Source organism: Myripristis murdjan, chromosome 18 (genome assembly GCF_902150065.1).
Source record: "Myripristis murdjan chromosome 18, fMyrMur1.1, whole genome shotgun sequence".
In the NCBI taxonomy this organism is placed as follows: domain Eukaryota; kingdom Metazoa; phylum Chordata; class Actinopteri; order Holocentriformes; family Holocentridae; genus Myripristis; species Myripristis murdjan.
In genome coordinates this window covers 9,688,488-9,699,468 of record NC_043997.1, presented here as the reverse complement: position 1 = coordinate 9,699,468, position 10,981 = coordinate 9,688,488, and the positions used below count along the sequence as shown (strand labels likewise).

General features: G+C 43.1%; 1 long non-coding RNA gene across 1 annotated transcript; it reads left to right on the top strand.

Annotated features, from left to right (window-relative positions):
* Positions 1-2,316: 2,316 nt before the first annotated feature.
* Positions 2,317-4,875, top strand: LOC115377063 (uncharacterized). Its single transcript, XR_003929875.1, has 5 exons — positions 2,317-2,400; positions 2,616-2,786; positions 3,638-3,811; positions 4,158-4,249; positions 4,825-4,875. It is a non-coding gene; the product is annotated as an uncharacterized LOC115377063 (long non-coding RNA).
* The last annotated feature ends 6,106 nt before the right edge of the window (positions 4,876-10,981 follow it).

Genomic DNA, 10,981 nt, shown 5'->3' with positions numbered 1-10,981 from the left:
TATGGATGGAGGAGTCTTTCCCCCCAACCCCCCCGGGATTTCCGCCTATGCGATTAACACTGTTTTTAATTCATATTTAATGACTTTTCCTAATTTAACAGGGACAAGCGGGTGAACTTTACAATGAACATGATTTCAGTGTCCTGGACTCAGGCTAGTCCAGGGCACTGAAAGCTGTAGCTGTAGCTGTAGAAAACATTTAAGAAATATCAACATTGTACACACATCTGTTTGAGTTGTTTTGGACACTGAGGAACTGTAACTTGTCATTTATAATCATCCAAAAACTTCCCTATACATAACCACACCTGCAGCAGTGAAAGAGCCACTGAGAGTTAATGTGATGTTTGGGAGAGGAAACCATGATTTCCACAAGAGCTTTGATGTATAAGTGGAGTTGAGTGGATGTTTTATTATTGGCTATTATGGCTATAAAGTACCTGCCACATAAACCTGGTTAACAATTTTTATTGGAATCATTTTCTCGAGGTTTAAATTACTGGGTTCAAATTGACCCCAAGTGATTAAAATAATAATAATTAAAAAAAAGGGTTAAACGGAGCCAAGACCACTTTACCTTTGCTGTTATAGGTCAGGTCCTTTTGAAATCTTTGGTTGTATTTGTTGTGTCTACCAATGTATATATTTTTTATTTTTATTAGTGAAAGAAAGGTGAACAAGTTGAGAGCAGATAATGTGATAACATTAGAAAGACATATTACAAAACCATAACAGTAACTCAAACAAAACAACAAAGGAAATAAGCAAATCAATTGTAGTTTTACTTTGTGTGTGTGTGTGTGTGTGTGTGTAAGGGGGGGTGTATGGTGAGGGTAAGGGGCAGGCAAGGACAGAGAGGGGTAGAGAAAGAGAAACCAAAAAAAAAAAACAAAAAAAAAAAACTGAAGAGAAAGGAGAAAAAGGGTTTCATTCATTTAATTTTTGATACGTATTTATCCTGAAGAACGGATCCCACCCCTCCAGGAGAGGTATTTTTTATTATTATTTTTTATTTTATTACTATTTTTTCTCTATCTTCTATTCCTTTCTTTCTACCTTTATTTTTCTCCTCCCTTTCTCCTCTCTTCCCTTTTTCTCCAACTTTCCTTCCAGTAAATTAGGGATAGGTGAGGGGAAAGAATAGAAAACAAATAATGAAAAAAAAAAAAAAAAAAAAAAAAAAAACAGGGACAATGTAAAACACCACTGATCTAATTCTGACTATCTGTATTTTAGTGGCTGGTTTTAGAAGAATCAAGTTATTATTGGAAGTAAAAACTGTTCCTGAATCGTGACAGATTTTCCTCCACACTGGCTATGGTCTGGCTATGAATATTGGACAATTTTTTTTTTTCTTTTTCCTTAAAAATCAGAGCAAAAGTGACCCCTTGTGGTGCTGAATCAACAGGAAAAAGGCCGACTGCTGTGTTACTTAACCTGAAAAAAAAAAAAAAAAAATCTGAGAGACATACAACATTTTCATCATGTTGGTTGTAAAAACTACACCGGAACAAGTTTGTGGCGAACAAGCCGTTTTAAGTCGATGATGCATGCATTTTCATGTAAACACATTACAGCTAGGCCATATTTGAGCTCACAAACTTGCAGAGGTTTGTCTGCAGTTTAGAGGATTTTACTAACCCATGCTTTTCGTCCAAACCACTGTAGCTCCAGCAGAAGACGGCATTTCACAGAGACGGAGGGAATTTCTGCCAGCATGAAGGAGGAGCCCGCGGACAACAGCCGCCTCTGCAAAGTGCAACCAGTGTTGCCAACTTGGCGACTTTCTCGCTAAATCTGGCGACTTTCCAACTCCCCATGGCGACTTTTTTTGTCAAAAGCGACTAGCGACAAATCTAGCGACTTTTCCTGGTGTTATTGGAGACTTTCTGTTATTTTGGTGACTGACATGAAAGCACGTTTCGTTCCTCTGCAGTTCCTGTTGTCAGCGAGCAGCAGGTGCTGCCGCGAGCCCCTCCCCCGCCCCAAAGTCCACACAGGTGGTCACAGCCGCGAGCCGCGCGCGGCAGTCGCAGGCAGCGGCAGTCAGGAGAGGAGCAGAGAGAAGACCCACCACTCCGCGGCCAGGCAGCAGATGAATCGCGCATGCGCAAAGCCGCCGTTGGTCCCGCCCTTCCCGTAAATTTGTAGTTCTAAAACATATTTAAGGTGTTTTTTACTCACTTTTTGTCTCTCCTACGATGTTATTCCTCTCCTGCAGCGTCCATTACAATCACGTGCAAATTGCCAATTATGCAAATTAGGCGATGACGTCATCTGGCGACTTTTAGGACAGCCAATAGCTACTTTCCTTACTGAGGAGTTGGCAACACTGAGTGCAACAAGGCTTTGTGGTGAAAGTCGAGAACGAAGATGTGTTGGTGTCTCCGGTCGTGTTGGGTAAGAAATATAAACAAGTCACCTTACTGCATCACCGTGATACCCATGATTAAATAATTAACTTTTTAAGTGATAGTCCAAGTACGATTTTGACTGCCGCATGTTACCGGCATTTGAATTTGGGAATCACTGTGGCTCAAAATGACGAGAGGTGTGTGTGTTTGTGTTTGTGTTGTGCCAGAAACTCTCTCTCTGCTCTTCCCTTCCCCTCCCAGATCCTTGGAGTGGTGTTTCCAGCGGCCTGGAGGAGAGACAAACACACCAGCAGGACTTGAGGGATCAACAGCTGCTGCTCAAAACCGAGAAAGAGGAGGATGTGGATTTCCAACACGGGACGAGCTCGTCGTCTTTTCAGCTGAAGGCAGAACCGAAGAATGAGCACATCTGTACGTTAAAATGACTGTTAGTCACCCGTTTCCTCTTGTGTTTCCTATAAACACACAATTCTGTGGCAGCCCTCCACAATTTCAGCTTTTTTTTTTTTTTTTTTTTTTTAATTTCCTCAATAGTGCTCTTATTATTTAGAGCCCTATAATTCCTGATATAATTACTGATGCATCCCCCTGTCATTTTTGTTCAATCACTTATAACATATCATTTTCACCTTTTATTGCTATAACATGTGTTATAGCAATAAAAGGTGAAAATGATATGTTTATATATATTTGTATAATTGTTAAATAAATAAATAAATAAAGTGTTGTTTAGTTGTTACCTCAATTAATTTAAGGTAATTTCTGTTTCATTTGTGTGCATGTTAGTCATTAACATTAAAAACACACTCTTTTTTTGGTAGTAAAATAAGAATAAAAGGTAAAAAATGGAATTCCCAAAAATAAAAATGGAAAAAATGGAATTTGGGAAAAAATAAAACGGATTTTATAGGGCCCTAATTATTCTTGGGACTGTTATAATGGTCCCACTGCATTTTCCCCTTGCGTGCTCCTCTCTGCTGCACCCACATGCACCTGGCCCACATGCACCTGTCCAGTTTATGGCTCATGCAAATGTTATAAAATTGGTGGAAATCAACCTCTGATATGATGTTATTGTCTGTCAGAGAACACAGATTATACTGTCAGAACAAATGTACAGTTTCCGAGTAACCTAATAATTGTAAACAGGTATTTACAAGTCCCCCCAGAATGTGTTGTGTCATACATTTACACACAAGGAGGATAAGTTTTATTCTTGGGCTCTTAAAAGTCTCCCTCTCTCCTCTTCCCCTCTGTCCCAGATCCTTTGAGTGGTGTTTCCAGCGGCCTGGAGGAGAAGCACACACACCAGCAGGACTCCTGGGATCAACAGCTCCTGCTCCAAACCAAGAAAGAAGAGAATGTGGACTCCCAAGATGTGACCGACACATTTTCTCTTCAGCTGAAGGCAGAACCTGAGGACTACCAGGGAATCTGTAAGTTCAGATGTCTTTCTGTGACCCGTGTCCTCCGGTTCACCCTCTTCTGTCAGCCACTGTTTGCGTAGCTGAAGAATATCCAGCTGCAGAGTGATTTGTCCGAGTTTATTGTAAGCATGTGTTATATTGAAGACTGAGCAAAAATGTTCAAGGTGAAATCAAGAAGTTGCTGGGGAAAGTCTTGGCTTTGATGCTGAAAATGCCTCGGAGCTAGGAGAGTCTAGGAGGAAATGTTTGGCAGTTTTATTTCCAGTTTCCATATCTGCTCTCTTTTTTTTTTTTTTTTTTTGCACTCGTACGCACATAAGTTCAGAAATTTGAGTAAATAATTTGTTTTTTCCAGCAGCAGTGGTCTCCGGGGCATCCGTTCTGCCCTCTAGTCCGTCCTCTGAGGCCGGAGTCGATATTCAAGCCGAAGCTGAAGATGAAGATATGGTGAGTGTCAGCGTGATCAATTTGTAATACGTAGGCATACAGATATGAGTACCTGTGCCCATGTATTTTATTAACCTTCCTGTTATGTTCAAATTTACAAACATCTTTTATGTTTGAGGTCAATTTGACCCCAGCAGTTTAAAACTCCACTAAATTATTATAATTAAAATTGTTACCAATGTTTATGTGTCAGGTACTTTATGTTTCTTTGTTGACGACCTAAATAGCCCTTTAAATAAAACATAATTCACCCCCACCCCCACTTATACATCCAGTATTCCTGTTACACCACTATGGAAAAATATGCAAATCACCATAAAATCTCACTGATTGGCCTAAAATTGGAAAGAAATATTAATTTGTGGTGTTTTGATGGCTTAATGTTATTTCTAAGTACAGATTTTTGTTATTTATAACCGATGCTTTACAAAGTGTGTACAGGACATTGAAAACATATCATCATGTGAATTTCACACTCACCCAAACATAATAGGAGGGGTAAATCCACTGCATCGGTAAAGTGTCAGCGAGGGTTTTACATTGCTCTTTTCTAAAGCGTTTCATCATTTGTAAAGGCTGTTGATGAGCAGGACGTTCCTGGATGTCAGCACGTGGACAGACTCGCCGAGTGCTTGGTGGAGCTTCGGGATCAGAGCGCTCTGTGTCTCAGCGACCAGCAGGCGAGCTCAGTTGTCTCACTGTGGGAGAGCCTGGACCAAGGGGACAAGCAGCGGGTGGTTTACGCAGCGCGGCATCAGATGAGACTTTTGAGTGGCCGGTTCAGCAGAGCAATGAGGCCCTCAGCAACGACTAGTGCGGAGAGCGCCGCCCACTGCATGTTAGGTGCACCTGCCCAGTGGCCTGACTGCTGCCGGTTGGTTGAAAAAATTTTTCTAAGACTCTGCAGTCTTCACCCAAACTCGGTAAAGAAACGTAAGAGGGTGGATTCAAGGTGGTCCTTAATTCTGAGAGACTATCAGAAGATCAGGCAGCTTGTAGTTGGTAACTCCCAGGTGATGCAGGGAACAGAGATAAAACTGGTGGACGTGAACCAGAACACCCTCGTCCAGTGGTACAACAAAAGGCACAAGAGGCAGGGACTCTCTGTGAGCGTCCAGGGCGCTGCATTGCCTCAAGCCCTCCCTGAGTCTAAAGAGCCTCTCCGGGAGGCAAGAGCGCTCCCTGCTGAGCCCACGCCAGCACCACAGAAGCATCTGCACCGGCTGCCAGAGAGCACAGCAGGTAAGGCACAAATAAGGCAGATGGCCTCTAGTCGGCTCCCGTGTGTCATCATGCCATGCCGGGTGCCAGTGTTTGCCACACCCCCGGCACCAGGACGCTTTCTGACACCTCAGATCCTCAGACCAGCAGGACAAACTGTAAGTCTAGTGCGAGCAGTCCTCCCCATGTCGGTAGTTCAGGGCACCAACCCACAAGCCAGTGTGCCCACCACCACCATGAAAGCCGGAGCCACTCCAAAGAGGCACTACAGACGAACCGTACAGGCAAACACATGTAAAAAGTGTGGCCAGTTCCGCATCGCTGACACTGGGCACAGCCAGTACCGAGGCAGAGTGTATTGCCCTCTGTCCGAATCGATTCCAAAAGACCAGTGGTTGCAGGAAATGAGGAAGAAGTTCTCTAAAAACTGTTAAATGTATTGAAAATGTTTAATAGTTATAAATAATAATTGTGTTGTTAATAGTTTAAATATTGTTTATGAAAGTATTGATATATACTGTGTTAACTGTGAATGGTTTTAAGAAAAATCAATATTCCTACATTTTTTAGTGTTTTAATTAAATCTTTGAAAAGCATTTCTTTGTTTCTTTTTTCAGTGAACAAACAAAACTGGTGTACAACAAACGTGCAAGTGGGTGTTTTTAATGACAACTTGTGTAAAACTGCACAATAATAATAATAATGGTGAAGATTTTGATGATGACAAAATTCAGTATCAGTAACATGGTTTGTTATTTATAAGTTACTTACCTTGACACTTAAAATATATACTATGAAAACACATGCCAAGAGGGGGCATTTTCAGTTCTGGTAAATGTGGGAGATATTCTCTGATAAACATGAGAAGAGGTTTCAGAATAAGGGTCGGAAATGGAAAGAGGTGTTACCCAAGTCACGTCATGAGCCCTTGGCAGTGGATACTCTGGTCCCTTAGGATGGCTGGAGACAAGAAAAAGAATTACACATTATTACACAGCACTGTTTTGGGGTGCACAACAGCGCCTAGTTTCCACTAAAAACAGCAGGAAAGGCTACAGGACCGTCCACATGGGTCACCGGCCGTACCACTGTACCGAGAGGGGTAAATGTTTTCGAGTAACTTCAGGGCACATGAGCGCACACACACAGGCTATAAACCCTACCAGAGTGAGCACTGGGGGGATATTTTTCACCCAGTCGTGCAGCCTTTGATCTGTGCAATAGGAGTTTTTAACCACACATGACTTTCTCGAGCCTCACAAGCTCAGCTGCAGCTGAGAGAAACCGCACCACTGCAGCCGAGGCCGGGGAAACTCCTCCGACACCACGGCGGAGAAACCACACCAGTGCAATCTGTGCGGCAGGATTGGTTTGGTAGTCCACAAGGTGTACGACGGTGTTCACAAGGCAGGGAAACTGTACCATTGTACCCAGCGCTGAGAAAAGCTCAAATTGCAGCGTGTGTGTGTGAGGCAGTCAAGGGTTTGCTTTAGAAGCTAATGAAGAAGAGCCTGTTGGCCCTCCAGACTCCAAAAACATAATTTCTGCTGAGCTGAAGGACGAAACCCAAAAGACTTGCCACAACTTGATTCTCTTTTTTTCCTGTCACTGCTACACAGGGAACTTAATTTTCATCATTCCCGAATCCAACAAACCCTTTAATTGTTTTAGAATACAACAGGATCTCCAGATGACTTGTTTATGTGCCAAAGCAGTTGGTATGACAGAGGAACACAGACACTGTCACAATTTACTATTTATTTTTGCCCCGTATGTTATCAATAACATCCCATTACGTTTATTTATTGGGCTGACATAGATGAAACAGTGGCAAAAGTGGCAGCATGGCACAGTAGTGGCACATTTACATGATGACTTAGAGTAAATTCAAATTTCACTGATAGATAACATGAACAGTGCCTGCACACTTCACTAAGGGCACTGCCATCTTTATATGACGAGCACAGTCAATTATGTTTAAGGGAGATGATTATATGTCAGAGCTCAAATGTCAACTTTCCAACTGTACTTGTGTCACTTCATCAGGTTCAACAGCAATCCTGCCATCAAAATTGACAGTTCCAACAAAATGACTTGCATCTGAAATAAGCAGGGGTTACTTGTAGCTACAGTGCACCTACAATGAAAAACAGCATAGATGTTATGGATCTCCAATTCAAATTTCAACTGAGGGTGCAAAATATTAAACTGAGAGTGCAATGCAATGCAATGCTTGTAGAAGTGGGCCTGCAGCAAGGTTTTCTTTTGGACATTTCTCTCTCAGTGTGCCAGTTTTTTTTTTTTTTTTTTTTTTTTTTTTTTTATCATGTTCCAATTACCTGGTAAAACCACATGCCTAGTGACTCAGAGTAAATTCAAATTAGAGCACTAGATAGCATGTGCAGATGTAGCTGGTCAACTCATCAAAAACAGGCCAGTGGATGAACCAAAGGTACATAAATATGTCAGTTTCCAAGAGACATGCTCTAGTATCTTTAATTTTTGATTTGAGGATATTAATGACTCCTTCATATAATCATAAGGGACCTGGGGGCCACTAGATTTCCACTTCTTTCAGTAGAGCTACATTTAATTCAGCAGATGCTTCCATTTAATATTTATTCTTGAGGATAAACTACCAGATTTAAATCCTGTTTGAGGTGGAACAAGAACAGAGGTAGCAGAACAAATGTCACTGAGAAATATTAAACAGCCAACAGAGCTATGGGAGGATTCGACGCTGAAAACAGGAAAGTCTTGGGCACTTTGCCCACTGAAAATACAGAAGTGAGTGGTACATTTGTAATCCTTTGCAGTCTACAGTAATACAACACACCTGTGTTGCATACGTGTACAATATGTTGTAAAGCCCCTGTAGGCCATCATGGGGTTTCTGGCTTCCCTTGGGGAGGCGTGTCTAACCTGTTCTCTCCCTGCAGCACTGATTAGTAACTCTGCTCACCTGGGCCCAGTGTGCTGAGGTTACTTAAGCTCCTGCAGTAGGCCAGTTCAGTCTCTCTCTTCGCTCCTGGCCACCTTTGCAGGCACACCGTGTTTTTGGTTTGGTTTTGGTGATGTTGATTTGAGTTTTCCTTTTGTTATGTTTGCACTTTTACAACACCCTCACACACATACATACTCACTCATGCACAAAACACACCACTGACTTTACTGATGTCCACACCTCATTTGGTAAATACTTAATTTGGTCTAATTTGATTTAATCTGGTTTAATAAAATATGATTTGGCTTGTTAACATGGTGTTGTCTCCCTTCTTTGTTGTGACTCCTTGAGCCAGGTCATGACAAGTGGGGGCTCGTCCATTTTCAGTTATGTTAATGCAGAGTTGTTTTGTGCCTTAGGTAGTTGGCCTTAGGTAATGTGCTTTGGTTGTATGAATTGGTTGGCCCAACTGTTTGTTGGGATTAGTTGTGCTTTGGTGCCAGGGCTGAGTCCTCTGGGGTGTCAGATTGTGCGTTTTCCTGGTTGGGAGATACACTATATTACCAAAAGTATTCGCTCACCTGCCTTTACTCATACTATGAACTGAAGTGCCATCCCATTCCTAACCCATAGAGTTCAATATGATGTCGGTCCACCTTTTGCAGCTATTACAGCTTCAACTCTTCTGGGAAGACTGTCCACAAGGTTGAGGAGAGTGTTTATAGGAATTTTTGACCATTCTTCCAAAAGCGCATTGGTGAGGTCACACACTGATGTTGGTCGAGAAGGCCTGGCTCTCAGTCTCTGCTCTAATTCATCCCAAAGGTGTTCTATCAGGTTCAGGTCAGGACTCTGTGCAGGCCAGTCAAGTTCATCCACACCAGACTCTGTCATCCATGTCTTTATGGACCTTGCTTTGTGCACTGGTGCACAGTCATGTTGGAAGAGGAAGGGGCCCGCTCCAAACTGTTCCCACAAGGTTGGGAGCATGGAATTGTCCAAAATGTTTTGGTATCCTGAAGCATTCAAAGTTCCTTTCACTGGAACTAAGGGGCCAAGCCCAGCTCCTGAAAAACAAGCCCACACCATAATTCCTCCTCCACCAAATTTCACAGTCGGCACAATGCAGTCTGAAATGTACCGTTCTCCTGGCAACCTCCAAACCCAGACTCGTCCATCAGATTGCCAGATGGAAAAGCGTGATTCATCACTCCAGAGAACGCGTCTCCACTGCTCTAGAGGCCAGTGGCGGCGTGCTTTACACCATTGCATCCGACGCTTTGCATTGCACTTGGTGATGTGTGGCTTGGCTGCAGCTGCTCGGCCATGGAAACCCATTCCATGAAGCTCTCTGCGTACTGTACTTGGGCTAATCTGAAGGTCACATGAAGTTTGTAGCTCTGTAGCAATTGACTGTGCAGAAAGTCGGCGACCTCTTTGCACTATGCGCTTCAGCATCCGCTGACCCCTCTCCGTCACTTTACGTGGCCTACCACTTCGTGGCTGAGTTGCTGTTGTTCCCAAACGCTTCCATTTTGTTATAATAGAGCTGACAGTTGACTGTGAAATATTTAGGAGCGAGGAAATTTCACGACTGGATTTGTTGCACAGGTGGCATCCTATGACAGTTCCACGCTGGAATTCACTGAGCTCCTGAGAGCGGCCCATTCTTTCACAAATGTCTTGTTTCACAGTCTGCATGCCTGAGTGCTTGATTTTATACACCTGTGGCCAGGCCAAGTGATTAGGACACCTGATTCTGATCATTTGAATGGGTGAGCGAATACTTTTGGTAATATAGTGTATGCCATGTGTTTGGTTGCTAGGTCTAGGTGGGTAAGTTGCTGCTGGTTTGTTTGCCATTCAAAGGGTAATTGTTACTGTTTGTTGCACTGGACAGAGATCTCTCCGTCAGGCGGTAGGGCACTTTTCTCTAGGGATTGTGTCCGTTTGTTTTTTTGTGTGCTAGTGTGGTGGGAAAGTGGTAAGAGCGGTTGTCTCGGGGGCACATCCACTGCTGCTGGAGGGTCACCATGTAATGGTTGCTCTGCCAGGGCTGTTGGGCTTTAGTCATTGACTGCATATAATGGTGATTATTGTGGTTGATGCCGTGCATAAATACCCACCGCAAGTACCACACGAAGTCTAGGGTTGAGCTGTAGTTAGTTTTGGCCAGGCAGTTAGGGGGAGGTTCTCTGTCAAAAGGGCTGCTGGTTGCCCTAGTGAGGCGAGCAGTTAACATATTATCTTCTGTATTGGTTTTTGTGATAATGGCTTCCGTTTTGGAGTTTTTTGAGACCCCCACTTTGGCATTTGTGAATGGTTGTAAAAAGGCCGAAATGGTGGAGATAGCTGATCATTATGGTATTGTGGTTGCAGAGAAGAGTCGTAAGGATGAGCTCAAAGAGGCAGTTCTGCTATCTTTGTTTGAGCATGGTGTGTTGCAGAAGGCTGAGCCCAGGGCAGAGTCGGTGCCCATGTTGGCAGCACCTGCTGTTGCGCCGGTGACAGGTCTCACCTTTGAACAGCAGAAGGAGCTGTTAGTTTTGCAATTTGAACAGGAAAAG